Below are 19,001 nucleotides of genomic sequence, written 5' to 3' on the forward strand. Positions count from 1 at the left end.
TGGGTCCTCCTGACTTCAGGGCTAGTGCTCTATTCACTGCACCACCTAGCTGCCCCTGAGATGAATTTTTAAGTGATGTTTTTTTCCTGAATGAAACATACACATATTCATGAGTTAGAACTAGAAGGCACATCATCTAATCTAATCCTTTGACTTTTAGATGAGTCAGAGAGGGACTCAGAAGTTCAACGAATCGTCTAAGGTTGAACAGCTGATAAGTAAAAGACCCAGGATTCAAACTCAGGACTTTGATTTCAAATCAAAATCCTACTTCCTCCCTATTTCTTCCCTCTCTTTCACAAATGCACACGTGCACGCACGCGCACACACACACACTCTTTATTAAAGCAAAGGGGTAGCCAGTTCCCCCCTTTACATCAGCAGTATTCTGATCCTCACTACCAAAGAGTCTAACATGTTCAGCATTTGGCTTCCTAAGCACCCAATCAAGAAAGGCCATAAACAGTCAGTTTTCAAAATCTTTTCTAAGTAAACCTACCCTTCTCTAGCTGTTACATTGGAAACAATCTCATAAAAGTGCTTAAGGTGATACTGAGAAACAAAATTTTAGACTTCCCAAAAAGTTCAAATTTTATTACAAAACGATGCCTTTGTTCATCAGAACACATCTCTATTAAGGTAATTTTTTGGCAGCCATGGAAAGCCTAGGTGGATGATATATGGGGCAAAGGATTAGTTTTCCAATGTCAGGCAACTGTATCATGGAAGGAACTGTTATACATATCGTCATTCTTAACTTTAAAGAATTCTGTTGTGTGATCTTTGTGGTCCTTTCACCCACTTCCTCAGTTACCTTATTTACAATGTTTATAATGAAGTAGGACTAAATTATCTCTAAATATATTTTCAATTCTAAGACTCTATGATTCTGGATTCCAGTTATATCTGTGACTGATTTTTCATAAGTGGGTGAGTCCCCAGACTTTGGTAACTGCGGGTAAGGATTTCATAGATGAATAAAAGTTGTCTTAGTACATCGGCAAAAAAAAAAAAAAATCAGATGTTTGAGTATCCTCTTTTACCCCCTGATAAAGTGAATAATATATCAGGGGAAAAGGAGACATTTTGCAATACTCCAGAAAACAAACCTAGTGGAAATCAATTTAATTTGACATTTGCATTTAACAATGCTCAGCATTCAGTCATTTGCTGTTTCCTACCAGATTGCAGATTTTAGAAGAACTCCTTAATAATGCCTATGATTGAACTATTCTGTCAGCTTTAATGGACACCCTGGCACCTATTAGAATGTACTGCATTTCTTCAGTCTTAATTCCCTGGATATTCAATTAATTCAAAGAAGATGAGCTTTGCATTCACAGATTTGAAACACATCAAAGAGATACATTAATCTATTTTTAAACAGCATTTGTCCCTGAACAGGGAGATTCTTGTAGCTGCTGAGTCAGGTTATACCAAACCAAGAGCTGCCAAAATAGTCAATGGGTGATGGGCTGTTTGGAACTCAAAGTATTCAAAGTAGTCTCTGAAATAACGTGTCAAACAAAACCATCAAATTAAGATTATGTTGTCTTTCAGGTCCTGAAAAAATTTACTCTGAAGTATTCACCTACTTTCTCCTCAGAGAATCTGAGAATGATGGTAAGCCTTTCAGGCATGTCGTTGGTCCCTGTGATAAATAAGTCCTCTGCAGTTATCTCTGCCCAGTAGATGTTTTTTTTTTCTAATTCAAGAACTAATTATATGTTTTTTTGTCTTCAGAATTAAGTCAAATAAAAAAAGATTCAAAGTAACATTGAAAACCAATCAATTGAGATTTTACAGCTAAAACATTTCTTTTTAATACAGCAGAAGTAGCCTGTGCTAACATTCTTTAATTTTAATATACCACTGTTTCGCCACTCTTCCTCACCTGCAATATGCTATAATAGAGGATAAAAGAAATCAAATTTAATTCCCAGAATAAATTTTTACCAAGGTGTTTAGGATCAAGAAATATAACTCAATTGGTTTATATAGATATTTAAGGCTTACAAAACACTATCTCTGTAAGAGGTTGTACGAGTTTTATCCCCATTTCACAGGGAAGGAAATTGAGGTTCTGACATGTAACATGACTTGCTCAGGGTCACCCTACTGTTAAGTTTCAGAACTGAAGTCCTTTGGCTTCACAGACTGTATTGGTTCTGTTTTTTTAGCACCCTAATATTAAACTGTATTGATTTATAACAAAAGCAATTCAGTAGAAAATAATAGTAAGAATCAAGGAATCAGTTGGTATTCAAAAAAAGAATACAAATTGTACTAACATTAGAAAATTTTATACAAATCCTCTCTACCAACAAAATGAATCTCCTGCTTTGACGTCATGAGAATTTGTTTCTGTATCTCGGTTCATGATGTCTCTTTTCTAAGAATTCCTGTCTCTCCAAGCCCCAACCTAAGTACCACCTTCCTCATTAATCCTTATCAGGTAGACAACAACAAACTCAGTGAAATTTTACCTTCCCAGGACTAATTGTTGGTACTAATTACTTGATATTTAGATTGTTTACCCACAGAAAAATAATCATGCAAGGTAACATATAGTAAATAGCATTTTAGGTGTGTTTATACATGCATTTACCTATATACCTACATATACACACATGCATGTATACATACATAAATACACGTGTATATATGGAGACAGATGATACAGATAGAAACATAGAATCAAATACGTGAGAAGTATGAAATGGCAGAAAATTGGTTTTGGAGCAAATCATGAATTCAAGTTCTATTTTTGACACATGTTGGTTATATAATCATAAGCAATATAAGGAAGAACTTTCTGATAATACCTAACATTTATATATCACTTTTAAAGTATGAAAAATTATTTTAAAATGTTTTCTCATTTGATACTCACAACAATTCTAAGAGGTAGGTACTATTTTTATCCCCATTTTACAGAAGAATAAATTAAGACAGACAAAGGTTAAGTGAGTTGTCCAGAAAACACAAAGATAGCAAGTATCTGAGGGCAGGAATTGAACTCAGGTCTTCCTGAATGACAAGGACTCTATCTACTATAACTCTCAACTCTTTAGACTTTTCCACCTCCACTCCAATTGCCTTTCTTACCCTAAAATAGCTATCTTTTCATCTCATCTGATTGGTGTTGCCTGCCAGAATGTCTAGGTCACCCATTCTTCCTTGTCTCTCATGGCTTCGCTTTTGATTTTGCAGACTTTTTCAGCTCTGCTACAGGTGCCTTTCTTAGCCTGGTGATGTCTCTGCCTCTGCAGGCCTCTCCTAAAACTGGTGGGTGCCTGTCTAAAAATTGTATCGGACTGAATCTTGATGTGGAAATCCATAATATCATAATGAGTCCTTTGTTTATCCCTGTTCAGTGAAGGGAGAAACAGGGAGGCCAATATACACTGGGGATCCAGTTAACCATGAGCATTCTTAGGTGCTGAGAACTCCAGTACTCACGGAGAGACTATGTACTAGGGCAAGAGGAGGTCCCAGACCCACACTGGGCCACCTCCAGACTTAGACCAGGCCACTAAGATGGGGACAAGTAGGAACTAGGTGGTTTGTTGTTCAATAATCAGTTTCAGGTCACAGATCCTGAACAGATTAAGAAGGGGACCTGAGCAAGGTGGTTGGGGTGTCCTGGAAAAGGAGGTGTTGGTGGAATACCAAAAAAGGAGGAAGTTGAAAAGAAAGCAGCAGCAGTTTGGCTCTGACTCCAGACTCTGAACAGGAACTCACTTCCAGCACCTAGTTCAGATCGGAAAGGAATAGCCAAGATAAAGAATCCCAGACCAAAGGGAACTCTACAGTTCTGCCCCTCTGAACTAAGAAGGCTTTCCAGCTGGCTAATAGGGGCAGAGTCCAGTAGCAATATATTCTTGTACATACCCAAACGCAGGTCAGGAATTTGTACATTTTTAAACAGGGAACAGCACAGACTTTGCCCAGGTTTCAACCATTCTGGGATCAATGAGGGCCTACAGAGCCTAAGCCCATCCTTATGATCCCAGACTAAAACAATGCTCTTCAAGATAGCAGCAAAAAGACCAGTCCATACCTTCCATTCAGAGGTATGGCCCAGCCCTAACATCAAGTCCAAAGTAAGAAAGGGTGATGGAAGATCAAGCAAATAAACACAGAAATCCATCATAATGATCTATTATGGTGGCAGGGATCTTCAAGACAGACCCAGAAGAAGAGAATGACTTCAAAACATCTATAAGTAAAACTTCAGAGAAAAACACAGCTTGGGTAAAAACTCAACGAGAATTGGAGGAAGAGAGGAAGCAAGAATTTAAGTAAAAATTATTATTTTTTAAAAATATATAAATGGAATGACTGGTTGAGGAAAAAGTTGAAAAAGAAACAATCTATAGAAGAAAAAATTGGAGAAGTAACTAACAGCTTAGTACAAGAAGAACAAAACTTTGCCCAACTAACAAACCCCATGTAAATCTGAAGAAATCAAATAGAAGTCACCGATTTCATGAGGGAAAGAGAAAAATTGAAAGAGTCAAAAAGACTTAAAAAAATAGAAGTCCAGTCTATTATAGCAAAAACTCCAGACCTGGAAACCAAATTGAGAGGGAGAAAAATTTAAGGAGGAGTGGGGAGAGTGAGGGAAAGAGACAGAGAGAGAGAGAGACAGACTAGACATTCTATTTTAAGAAATTTAAAACTCTCTAGATCATGGAGATTCAGAGGACAAAGTAAGATAGAAAGAATCTATTTTTGCATCTCCTAAAAGAAACCCCAGAATGAAAACTCCCAGGAACATCATAGTCCAAATTCAATACTTCCATGCCAGAGAAAAAAATATCATAAGCAATCAGAAAGAAAGAATTCAAGTACTGAGGAGCCACAGTCATAATCATACATGATTTAGCAGCTAGGATTATAAAAGAACAGAGAACCTAGACATTCCAGAAAGCAAAATATATGGGCTTACAGCCAAGAATAACTTACTCAGAAAAACTTAGGATGATCTTATAGGGCAACAAGTAGACCTTTAATGGAATATAGGACTTCCAAGCATCGCTGATAAAAAGACCAAAGTAACAGAAATATTTTGAAGTTCAAATACAGGAGTGAAGAGCAACATAAAATGAATGAACCATAAGGGATCAAAGATAAACTGCTCACATTCAAACGTGGGGAGATTATGTTTGTCTCTTCTGAATCCTATCATCAAGACTGACAGGAATTCAATTAGATAAAACCAAGGAATAGGTTTTATGTCTTGATGATCTTTAAAAAATACTGGAAGGAGGGGCGACTAGGTGGCGCAGTGAATAGAGCACCCACCCTGGAGTCAGGAGGATCTGAGTTCAAATGTGACCTCAGACACTTAAAACTTAACGATCCATGTGACTTTGGGCAAGTCACTTAACCCCAACTGCCCCTCCAAAAAACAAAAAAAAAAAAATACTGACAGAGAAGAGGAATATACAGAGGCTAGAGAAGAAAGTAAATTAGGAAAAATTCACACACATTCAAGTTCTACAAGCAGACATCTACAGAAACAAGGAGAAGGAACTGATCAAAAGAGGGAAGAATATATACATATACAATACATACACACACAACTGGATAAAGAAATACATTTCAATCAACAGGGAAACAGGAGGAAAAGGTTAGAAAAGGAGAAAGGAAATTAGAGGGAGAGGAAATTAAGGGACAGATTAGTCTAAACAAAACCAACTCTAAAAATGTACATAAAACATTTAGAGCTTTTTCGAGGTGGCAAAAACTGGAAATATGGAATGGACGAGTGAGTTATGGTATATAAATATGACAGAAGACTATTGTGCTAACTCTTATCAGGATAATGATCAATCAGGATGCCAGAGGACTAATGAAAAAAAAATTATTCACCTCATCACAGAGAGATGAAGGATTTAAAAGAAATACTTTCTGATGGATTTGGTCAATGTTTATTTTTTTTTTGATTGACTACACATGTTTTATTGAGTTTTGTTATTCTAACATTCTCAGATAAGGAGAGAGTAGGGTGATCAGGTGACAAGACAGATTATAGCTGATTAAAACAAATATTTTTAAAACCTTTCAATGACCTTTTTTAAAAGTATAATAGCCTATATTGGTCCAAAGAACATTACAGAATTAATTCTATCCTTTTACTCTTTTCTTTTTAAGGTTATGTTCCTTTCTTGTTTCTCTTATTTGGTGTGTTTTCAAGTCAAATGCTTTATCCAGTTTAGTTTTTGTTTTTGTTCCCAACCCCCACTCCCCACCCAGGCAATAACCAAATGTTTCTCTTTAAATGAAATAGATTTTCATTTAAACTTTTGGTTCACCTTTGCAAGGTATGTTATTCTAGCATACCCCTTTGTCAATTTTGCATTTTGGAACAATATACTCCAAAATTTTCCTTGAATTACTTTTATATGAAGAGCTACTTTTTTTTTAGTAGTTTAAATAACTTTTAGTTATTTAAAGTGAGTTTTGTTAATAAAGTCATGTCCTTAGTTGCTCATAATTTTTTTTTCACTTGGCAATGGAATTATAAAATTTAACCGTGGTATACTTTAAAGTTTCAACTTTTTGCTTTTTCCGAGTCACTGACCTATGGGATCTATCAGTTTGAACTTTGACATTTATTTCCAAAACTTCTTGATAATTTTCTTTCATTACTTTCTTCATTATGGTACTAAGCTTTTTATTTTGAAAATAAATTATCATGCTTTTCTGAAACTGTTATCTTTCTTAACTTATATCTGCCCATGCTAACTTCAAGGTCAGTTGACTTGGCTTTATGACATTTATGTGCTCTTTGAGAGTTCTACTTTGACTCACTTTTGACAAATTTTCACCTACATTATATCTTTGAGTACCAAATATACCATTTTCTTTTGTCAGAACCTTCACAATTTTAGAGGGATTCTCCATTATTTAAACAATTCATTATCTTGAGCCTCACTTTCATCTGAACTGGTTCAAGGAGTAAAGAATAAATGTGTACACACAGCTGTGTACAGAAATTAATCTCACCCAAGAGGAAAGGAAAAGGAAAAGGGGAAGAGAAAAGAGGAGATAGGAGAGGGTAGATTAAAGGATGCAGTAGTCAGAAACAAATGACTCTTGAGAAGGATCTACCTGCCAAGATATACACAAAAGACACAGAGGAACTCTATGAATGCAATCACAAAACACGTCACACCAATAAATACAGATCTAAATAACTTGGGCAAATAATAATTCCCCTTAGGTAGGCCAAGCCAATTTAATAAAAATGCCAATTCTACCTAGATGTAGTATTTCATGCCATAGTAATCAAGCTACTAAAGTATGCTATATAGAGGTAGAAAAAATAACAATGAAATTCATAAGAAAGAGCAAAAGGGCAGGAATATCAGTGGAAATTTAAAAGAAAGTCTAGCAGTACTAGATCTTAAAGTATTCTACAAAACTGTAATACTGAAAACAATTTGATACTGGATAAGAAAAGGTGAGGCTGATTAGTGGAGCAGATCAGTTACACAATATGCAGAAACAAATAAACACAGTAACCTCATAGTTGACAAACCTATGCTTCCAACTATTATGGTAAGAACTATTTGACCGAAAAAACCTCTCATCATAATTAGAAAGCAGTCAGTCATAAACTGGCAAAGACCAGTATCTCATACTGTATAAGAAGAAAAGTTGAAAGTGGGTGCATGATTTTTAAATAAACGTGATATTATATGCAAAGTAATGGAGCAGAAAGGATAATACTTGTTATATCTGTGGATAGCAGAAGACTTCGTGAACAACAAAAGAGACATTCACAGGAAGTAATAAAGAAAATTTTGATTATATAAAATTATAATGTTTTAACAAAACCAAAGAAGCTAAATTAAAAGAAAAGCAGGAAAGTGGGGAAAACCTTTGAAGCAAGTACTTGCCCTCCCCAATAAAGGTCTCAATTTTAAAATATACAGAGAACTGAATAAAATTTACAAGAATAAAAGCCATTCCTCAATTGGTAAATGTTTAAAGGTATGAATAGGTAATCTTCAGAGGAAGAAATCAAAACTACCATTTGCCACATGAAAAAAAAGCTCAATTCACTAATAATTAGAGAAATGGCAAATTAAAACAACTCTGAGAAACTGCCTTACAACTATCTGACTGGCTAAGACGACAAAAAACAAAAATTACAAATGTTGGAAGAGGTATGTGTGTATGTTTGTGTGTAGAGGAAAGACATTAATGCACTGTTGTTGGAGCTACGAATTAGTTCAACTTTTCTTTAAAGCAATTTGGAAAGATGCCCAAAGTCTACTAAACTGTGCACTTGCTTTGTCCAAGCAATATCTCTACTAGTGCCATACCCTAAGGAGATAAAAGAAAAAGTACAAGGATCCATATGTACAAAAATATTTGCATCACCTCCTTTTGTGGTGGCAAAGAATTGGGAACTGAGGGAATGCCTATCACTTAAGGAATGGCTCAAAAAGTGCACATAATTGTGATAGAATAATATTGTACTATAAAAAATAAGCAGGATAGTTTCACAAAAACCTGAGACTTATGTGAACTGATGCAAAATGAAGTGAGCAGAATCAAAACAATCTATACAGTAACAAAAATAAGAATCAACTTTGAAAGTCTTAGTATGATTAACAGAATGACCCACCATAATTCCAAATGACTCATGAAGAAACAGTCTATCCATTTCTAGATAAACAACTTATGGATTAAGAGTAGGCACAGAATTTTTATCTCTTTCTTGCTTTTTTTTTAAACAAAGCTAATGGGGAAATTTGTTTTGCATTACTATATACATTTGTAATATAAAAAAAGAAAAGAAATCCATCATTGATTCCTTTGTTGTTCACAAAGTAGGTTCTGTTTGTCTTTTTTCTATCAAAGTTAATATTTATGTATGTAAGCAAGCATTATTTATTTAAGCTTGAAGTAAATGGTTTCAATTGAATAAAGCCATTAGTATTCAAATAATTTTAAGTTTTAGACATATCACATTTCATAGTCAGGACCTTGGCTTGTATATCACTTTTACAAATAAATCTCTTTACTACAGAAATGTAAACAGATCCCCAATACATACTTGTTATTAAAGTAATAATAAAGTTTACAGTGTGCTCATCATTGGATTGGGAGTGACTAGACCATTGTTCTAACCCTGCCTTTGTCCCTAATTAGCTCTGACTCTACGCAAGTCAGTTAACTTTCTGATACTGGGTTATCTCAACTATAAAATGAACAAATCAACTGCAGTATCAAAAAGGTAACAGATTCTAGGCCTCTTTTGTATTCTAAAGTGTGTTTGCATAAAATAAGTAAAAACAACTCTTGAAACTCCTTTCTTATAATTAGGAACTCTAGTACTGAAATGAATTAAATGAGGAGCAGAAAGTCCACAAACTTTACAAACAGAGGAAATATCTGTGCTGGTGAAACCATAAATACATCAAAATACTAAATTTTAAATTTGTATACTTTAGTTACTGCATTTTTACAAAATCCACAATCATATATCCCTATGAGAATATTTCTCTTCCTCTCCCTCACAAAGGGAACAGCTTGAGATATTTTTTTGGTAAAGAGTTTTTTTTGTTGTTGTTGTTTTAATACAGGTAAAAACAGTTTTCAACATTCATTTTTTTTTTAAAGCAATCAGGGTTAAGTAACTTGCTCAAGGTTACTCGGCCAGTTATTTCTGGGTGTGGTGCTGAGTATCTGAGCCCAGATTTGATGCAGGTCATCCTGACACTGGAGCCGGTGCTCTTACTCGCTGAGTCACCTGGCCGCCCCTAAGCAACTGGGGTTAAGTAACTTGCTCAAGGTTACACGGCCAAGTGTTTCTGGGTGGGTGCTAAGTATCTGAGCCCAGGATTTGATCTCCAGGTCATCCCGACACTGGAGATAGTGTTCTTACTCTCTGTGCTACCTGGCCACCCCTCAACATTAATTTTTACAAGATTTTGAGTTCCAAATTTTTCTTTCTCCCCCTCCTCCCTACCCTTTCCCCAAGACAGCATGAAATCTGATATAAATTATACATATGCAATCATGGAAACATATTTCCACATTAATAATGTTGTGAAAGAAGAATCAAAACAAAATGGAAAAGTCACCAAAATAAAAAAAGGTAAAATAATATTCTTTGAGCAGCATTCAGAATCTATAGTTCTTTCTCTGGACATAGCATTTTCTGTCATAAGTCTTTTGGAACTGTCTTGGATCACTGTATTTCTGAGAATAGCTAAGGTGATGTGATAGTAATGGAATATAAAGATCCCCCTGTATTGGCTTGGTTTTCAAACTGATTTATTAAAACCCATAGCTTGTTAATCCCACCTGTGGGATGGACTTGTTGATGTGAAAAGAAAGTCCTGAACTGGGAGGAGCTGGTGACATAGATTTGGAGAGACACAGGAGAGAGGCAGAAGAACTTTTTTGGAAACAGCACCTCGTGGAGGCAGAGAGAGACTGAGAGAACTGCTAGGGGCCACTTTGAATTGCCCTGGACTTTTGAGACCTGCCCCCAGAGCTTCCAAGGACTGAGGAGACATGGCTGTTTTGCTGGTACTTTGTCTGTTTTGATGTTGTTTTGCCAGATTTGTCCACTGGTGAAAGACTGTCCTGTTGAAGAAGTCCTGGAACCTGGCTATTGGCTAAGAGCTCCTGAGACTGTCCTGCAGACAGAGAGTGAATACTGTCCACTGGTAAAGGGCAGTGCTGTTGATGCAGGGGTCTGGGAACCTTTCTGTTGGTTCAGAGGCCCTGAGGAAGGATTTTCTTGTTGTATGTTTGCAGAAATCCTGGGAGAGGGTTTTGCTGGTGTTTTCAGGGGTTCTAGGACTCTTCTACAGACAGAGGATGAACTAATGAAGGGACTGGCAATGTATCTTGTGGCCTTGCTAAGCCTTGTCTCCCCAGGAACTAAGATTGCTGAGAACTTGCCTCCTGTCAAGATGAAGAAAAGACCTCCATTTGGGTATTAAGTGCTGTGCTTAAACTTGATGTAACTCTGGGATAGATTCAATTGTGATCCAGGGGTGGGGAACTTTTGACCTTTTTGTGTTCTATGATTGAGCAAATGAATGTAATTTACTTATGGTTGAAAACTAATCTCCATTTGAGAAGAGGGGCTTTGTGATGGACTAAATGAAGGTATAGCCTAGGGGTGGAGTAGTATTTAGAACAGGGACTTTGTAATTGATTGAATGAATGGAAGGTCCTGGGGTGGGGTAGTACTTGGAGATTATTTAATCACACTTAGTAAATGCTGTATTTTGAATGATGTCATGTTTTGATCTTCTCTGTTCTTGGTTGGTCACTGAATAAAATGGAGAGCACCTATGCTGGTATTCTGAACCTTGGGAAGTTGCCTTTCCTTGGCATTACATTACAGTTGATGAGAGGGAATCATCCCACAATATTACTGTTACTATATACAGTCTCTTGGTTCTGCTCACTTCACTTGGCATCAAATCATGCAAGTCTTTTCCTGAAATCCACTTGCTCATCCTTTCTTATAACACAACAGTATTGCATTATATTCATATACCATAACTTTTTCAGTCATTCCCCAGGTGATGAAGATCCCCTAAATTTCCAATTCTTTGCCACCACAAAAAGAACTGCTATAAATATGTGAGCCCTTTTCACTTTTTTATGATATCTTTGGGACATATACCTCTTACTTCATTGTCTATAGTACCTTTTAGCTAGAATGTAGCTTCCTCCCCTATCTCTTTTGATTAAATCTATTTTTGCTTTTGCTGGGTAATTGATCCTCGGTTGTAATCCAGATCCTTTGGCCTCTGGAATATCATATCCCAAGTCCTCCAATCTTTTAATGTAGAAACTGCTAAATCTTGTGTAATCCTGCCTGTGGCTCCTTGATATTTGAATTGTTTCTTTCTAGCTACCTACACTATTTTCTCCTTAACCTGATAATTCTGGGAGTTGGCTACAACATTCCTTGGAGTTTTCATTTTAGGATCTCTTTCAGGAGGTGATCAGTGGATTCTTTCAATGATTATTTTTACCTTCTGGTTCTAGAATATCAGGACAATTTTCCTCAATTTCTTGAAAGATGCTGTCCAGATTTTTTTTGATCATGGCTTTAGGCAGTGAAATTATTCTTAAATTACCTCTCTTGGATCTATTTTCCAGGTTAGGTGCTTTTCCAATGAGTTTTACATTTTCTTCTATTTTTCATTCTTTTAATTCTGTTGGACTGATTCTTTTTTTTTTTTTTTTAAGCAATTGGGGTAAAGTAACTTGCTCAAGGTTACACGGCAGCCAGTTATTTCTGGGTGTGGTGCTGAGTATCAAAGCCCGGATTCGATCCCAGGTCATCCCAACTCTGGAGCCAGTGCTCTTGTTGGACTGATTCTTGATGTCTCATAGAGTCATTAGCTTCCGCTTGCCCAATAGTTATTTTTAAGGAATTGTTTTCTTCATTGGATTTTTATACCTCCTTTTCCATTTGGTCAATTCTACATTTCAAGGAGCATTTTTCTTGAGCGAATACTCCCCCCTTGATTCCCCCCCCACCCAATTTTTTTTAAGGAGTTGTTTTCTTCAGTCAATTTTTCTGCTTTCTTTTCCAAGCTGCTGACTTTTTTTTTTTATAATTCTCTTGTATAACTTTCATTTATTTTCCCATTTTTTCTTCTACATCCCTTACTTGATTTTTTAAATCCTTTTTGAGCTCTTCCAAGAAGACTTTCTGGGCTAGAGACCAATTCATAATCCACTTTATGGTTCCATATGTAGGTATTTTAACATTGTTGTCCTATTCTGAGTTTGTGTTTGACTCCTCTATCACCATAGTAGCTTGTCTATGGTCAGGGCTTTTTGGGGTTTTTTATTCATTTTTAAAAGTTGAGCTCTACCCCTGAGTACAGACAGTACCGTCCCAAGCTTCTTGCACTGGGGGCCAGAGATCTGATCAGTGGCTTTCTGCAATGGTGCCTGTGGGCCTGGCAAGTTGCCCACTGTACCAGGGTACCCAGGAGTAGTCACGCCTATTGTACCCTGAGTTCTGGGGCTGGCACTTTTCCTGCTGTGCTGGGACTGTAGACCTCAGAGCTGGCCTGCTGTGTCACTGGCCTGCCTGTCTGGACCATGGGCCTTGGTTGTTTATCTGTGCTCTGGATAAGAGCCACCCACTGGCTTGCCGGGATACCACTTGTGCTGAGATACGCTCTTCTTTTACCTAAGTGAGACATCTTTTCTGAAGTTATCTTGCACTGGAAAATTGTTTCTCTCTGTCTTTTTAGGGATCCTTTTGTTCCAAAATTCTTTTTTTAAAAGAGTGTTATTTATTGAGAGTACATCTTCTGCCAACTATACACATGGTACCCTGCCCTCCCAGCCCCCCCCCCCCTTCATGCCCAACTCCTTGGTAACTTCTGACCCATTTCCAAGGAAATAGATGGGGGATGAATGCTTCTCAGTGAGTCACATCAGTCTACTCTAACTTCTTCCTCAAATTTTGTGAAAAGATAAGGCAATTCAAGTTTCTCATATAGTTCCTTCACACTGGCAAACTTCTCTGCATCTTTTTGTCCATAACTTTCCCCCAACATCTTTCCTTGCTCAGATGATGCCAGCTGAAGGCACCACACAGTATGTGTGGCTTTGGATATCAGTGCCAATCTTGCCAATCAGACAGTTGTCACCAAAAAGGTCAAGGTAATCATCCTGAAACTGAAAATATTCTCCCATCTCCAGAAGGATGCTCTTGGAGGTGATGTGTTCTTTCTCCTCATCTATGCCTGCCAAGTACACAGTAGCAGCAAAAGGTAAGTAGAAATAAAAAGTCATCTTGTATTTGACAATGGTCTTATATCTCTGCTCAGTGAATCCAGTAAAATCAACCTTGCCCTGAGGGGCTATGATAAGATCAAGGGTGTGGCCAACCTCAGTCTGGTAAGTGCTAAGTAGGAAGTTCAAGGAGGTTCAGGTAATAGAGTGGCCTATGGCAGTAACACTTCAGCAACTTCCTGGCTTCTTCCACCTTCTTGGCTCTGCCCCTCAGGCTGGGATCATTGAATGCAAAATCTTTTACTATAAATCTCATTTAGTTGAAAATGGCTATGCAACCTGAACATTAACATTTACTTCACAAAAAAGGATATATACATATGCCTGTATATACATAAAATTTCTTTGGAATACTGTCTTGTAGCTTAGTTTTTCTTACACTTATATCAGTTTCTATATAATATTAATCATGTAACATAATATATGAAAACTTTTCTGTAATACACACCAACATGAGAAGAAGTATGTGGTAGTGGAAAAATGGTGGCTGTAGAGCCAGAGAACTTGGGTTCAAGTCCTATCTCTGACATATACTGCTATCTGACCCTGGGCAAGTCAATTAATGATTCTATGTGCTAGGCAACAAGACTATTTGCACAGAAGTTGCCAAATGACATTTGCAGAGGAAGTTCTGCATTGAGAGTTCACAATGTCAGTGAAATCCAAGGTGTGAAATCTATGCCTACATGTCAACATATGTATGCCTGAATATGTGCATAAAATTTCATTTAGTACTTTCTTTGCAGATATTTTGTTTCCTTTCAATACGCTACTTTATTAAAAACCTGCTTTTATTCTTTTCTTCATCCTGGAGCTCTTCAAAAACAAGAAAAAAATATATAGATGGAATTTTTTACTTTTTGGTAATCCAAATCAGGCGAAACTAGGTGGCACAGTGGAGAGAGAGCTAGAACTGGAGTCAGGAGGACAAGAGTTCAATTAGACACTTACTGGTTGTATGAATTTGGACAAGTCACTTAACCCTATTTACTTAAAATAAACAACTAGAAATTCAACTAATATGAATGGAAATAACTTTTATAGACCCATATATCCTTTCTGCCTATTACCAACAAAAGTTAGCAGAGATGGAAAAATAATTTCCATTCCAAATAACTACATAATAGTGAAATATTTAGGAGTTTACTTATCAAGACCCACACAGAAACTGTATGAACTTAAGTATAAAACACCTTTAGAAAAATAAGGAAGAAAGAGTTTGAGACTCAATTATTTACAGTTGGGCTATACCTATAATAATTTAAATCATAATTACTATCCCAGGATAGTACCCACATAGCTTACTCCATATAGCTATATAGGACCAAGAAAAAAAATGAACATAACCTTAGAAAAAACCAATACACAACTGACTAGTGATAGGACTCACTGTTTAACAACAAAGTACTGAGAAAACTGGAAAGCTAAATAGGAGAAAACAAGCTGATACTGATCTCACACTTTTTAGGACAATAAATCCAAATGGATATATGATCTAGGTATATAAGAGGTCATACATAGCCTCAACAAATTAGAGAAGGGAAGGAAATTACTTTCACAACTATAGATATGTATGAGAAAGAAGGGAAAGATACTCCTTGACCAAACAAGAGATAGAGATGATTACAAAAAATAAAAAGGAACAATTGTGGTTATATAAAATAAAAGAGTTTTACACAAAATCAATTCGGAATTAAAAGGGAAAGAGTTAATAGAAAAATTATTTTTGTAACAAAGTTCATTGACAAATGTCTGATATCCAAAAATATGGGGAGTTTATCCAAAAACACAAAATAAAAATTTATTCCCACAGAAGATAAATGGCCAAAAGATATGAACAGACAATTCATAAAAGAGCTAGCACTTACCATACAAAATACTTCAAATTACTAATAAAAGAACCACAAATTAAAATAAACTAAAATTCCATTTCTCACTGATCAGATTTGTCAAAACTGACAAAAGTAAAAGGGAAAAGAAAATGACAATTGTTCCAGATTATAAGAGGGTGAGTACACTATGTACCTGGAAACAGGTCCAACTATTGTTAAAGTAATTTTGAACTATTTCCCCAAAACCATTAATTTGTGGCTCCCAGCATTATCAATACTATAAACTCAAAGTGATACATATTTTAATATATTAAAATATTTTTCTTGTTATTGTAACAAAAAAACTGGATACAAAATGAGTCTTTATCAATTGGGGAATAAACAAATTATGGTATACATTCATGTTATAAGAAATGAAAAGAGGGGCGGCCAGGTGGCTCAGTGAGTAAGAGAACCAGCCGCAGTGTCGAGATGACCTTGGGTTCAAATCCGGGCTCAGATACTTAGCACCACACCCAGAAATAACTGACCGTGAACCTTGAGCAAGTTACTTAACCCTGATTGCTTAAAAAAAAAAAAAGAAATGAAAAGGATTAATTCAGACAAACATGAACATATATCAATGGTTCTGAGTGAATAATCAAGAAAACAATTTATATAATAAATGAAACATTTTAAAGGAATAGCACATCTTAAAGACTTAAAGTTCATAAAGGCAATAACCAATCCTAACTCCAGAAAAATATTAATGAACCATGCTTGCAACTTCCTGGCAGTCACACTGATGGTACAAAATTAGAAACAGGTTTTCAGACATGACTAATATTTGAACCTTGCTCTTCTTGACTATACAAGAGAAGGCTTTTATTTAGGGGTGGAATGCCATTTGGCAAGAATGAGAGTTTAATGAGGAATGCAAAAACAAAGAAAAGAAAAAAATTTTCAATGAAATATTTTTTAAATGCACAAAACAAGGCAGAAGGAAGTTCAGAAGGGGACCTGGACAAGGATGGCAGTGCCAGTACTGTGCTGTTAACCATAATGTGTACTTATACGGGCTATACAAAAGATTGATAATTTTGTATATAATCTTTTTTCTGGTCTTTTTATGTGGAAATTTCATATTTGTTGACATTTTTCAACTTTAAAACGTCTTCTGAATAAGCCATTATTCTATTTCTCTTATCCCTTTCTAAGCTGAACTTTTGGAAAAGCTGTTCACATGCACTATCTCTACTTTCTCTTCTCTCTCTATGCTTAACCTCTGTAATTAGGTTTCTGGCCTCATTCTCAATGAAAATGACTCTTTCAAAAGTGAACAATGATCTCTTAACTGCTAAATGTAATGGTCCTTCCTCAATCCTCATTTTTTCTTGATTTTTTGGCAGTATTCTGCACTGATGACCACCTTCTATCTTAGGATATTCTCTCTCCTGTGGGTTTGTTATGACAATGTTATTTCCTATAACTCCTGTTTGTCTGATCAATTATTAGTCTCCTTATCTGTCTCATCAAACTTACCACATATTTCTAAATATGAGTATCCCCAAGGTCTTTGTACTAAGCTGTCTAATTTTTTTTTCTTTTTACACTAGCTTACTAGTATAGTCTGTATACCAGTTCACTAACTTGGATTCCTCATAAGCTTCGATGGGGTTATTTAACCACTATGTAAATTACTTACAGATCCTTATATCTGCATCTGGATTCTCCCCTAAACTACAATATCGTATCATCAACTGCCTGATGGATATTTCAAAATGGATGTGGTTTGCCATTTCCTTCAACAGCTCATTTTATAGATGAAGAGCTGAGACAAACAGGGTTAAGTGACATGTTCAGGGTCACATAGCTAGTAAGTAGTTCTGAGACCAGATATGAACTCTGGAAGATAAATCTTTCCTGACTTCAAGCCTGACATTCTATCTACTCTGCTGCCTAACTGCTATCTATCCACACATATATGTATCTATATATAGATATACATATATATGTATATACACACATAAGGAGCTATCTTATATGTGTGTGTACACACACATTCACTAAGTTATGTATAGAAATTCATCTTACCCAACAGGGAAGTAGGAGAAGAAACTGACTAAGGCATTGGGGAGAAGGGGAATGCTGTGAAAAGCAACAGGGCTGAATAAGAAAGGCAGTGGTCAGAACCCAAACAAACTTCTGAGGAAGGAAGGCATAAAGAAGAAAAAGAAAGAAGTATAAGCAGAAGAGAGTAAGATGAAGGGAAACACATACTTAGCAATCACACCTGAATGTGTATGGGATGAATTCATCCATAAAATGGAAGTAGATAGCATAGTGGATTAGAAACCAGAATCCAACAATATATTATTGACAAGAAACATACTTGAAACAGAAACACACAAGAGAATTAAAATAAAGGACTGGAGCAGAGTCTATCTCATACTTCACCTGAAGAAAAAAAAAAGGCAAGAGTAGCAATTGCTCAGACAAAGCAAAAGCTAAAATGGACCCAATTAGAAGTGATCACTGAAGAAACGACATTTCACTAAAAAGTACAACAAAGAAGTAATATCAATACTAAATGACATATGCCCCAGATGACATAGCATCCAAATTCTTAAAGGAAAATTTAAATGAATTACAGAAGGAAATAGATGATAAACTTATACCAAAGGTGGATCTCAATTCACCCATCTCAGAACTAGATAAATCTAAACATAAAATAACTAAGAAGTAGTTAAGTAGTTGAATAGAAATTTTGGAAAATTTAGATATGATAGAAGTCTGAAGAAAACTGAATGGGAGCAGAAAAAAAAATACACCTTTTTCTTAGTTGTACATGGCACTTTCACAAAAACTGTCCATAAACTAGGGCACAAAAACCAAAGCAGAAACATTAAATGTATCCTTCTGGGACCATAATATAATAAAAATTACATTCAATAAAGATGCCTTGGGAGCATAGATTAAAAATTTATTGGAAACTAAATAAATTAATCCTAAAGAATGAACAGATCAAGGTGGAGCCAAAATGGCAGTGTGGAAGCAGGAAAACTCTGTGAGCTTCCCCTATAACCACCTCAAATACCTATAAAATATGACTCTAAACAAACTTTAAAACTACAGAACCCACAAAGTGACAGAGGAAAACAAATCTTCCTGGTGAAGGCAGCCCAGTAGGCCAGCAGGAAGTGGCCAACAGAGTGCGCTGGGAGCTAAGTCCAGCTTCACATGAACCCATGGTTTTAGCTCAAGGTGGCCCCGACCAGCACTGGCTGGAGCGGAACTCTGCAGAGTGGATCACCAGCAGCACTACTGGTTTCCAGAATTATCAACCAATAAATGCCAAAGCAAAGTAAAAGATCA

The 19,001-nt window shown here is 36.1% G+C and overlaps 1 protein-coding gene and 1 pseudogene across 1 annotated transcript in view; both read right to left on the minus strand.

Annotated features, from left to right (window-relative positions):
* The window catches only part of MEI4 (meiotic double-stranded break formation protein 4), a 226,131-nt gene that overhangs the window by 150,164 nt on the left and 56,966 nt on the right, over positions 1 to 19,001 (minus strand). The gene's annotated exons all lie outside the window — the stretch shown is intronic.
* On the minus strand, positions 13,455 to 14,071 carry LOC138145388 (farnesyl pyrophosphate synthase pseudogene; annotated as a pseudogene).

This window comes from Petaurus breviceps, unplaced genomic scaffold (genome assembly GCF_028583685.1).
Source record: "Petaurus breviceps papuanus isolate PSGF00001 unplaced genomic scaffold, PetGlider_PUasm1.0 90734, whole genome shotgun sequence".
Taxonomy (NCBI): domain Eukaryota; kingdom Metazoa; phylum Chordata; class Mammalia; order Diprotodontia; family Petauridae; genus Petaurus; species Petaurus breviceps.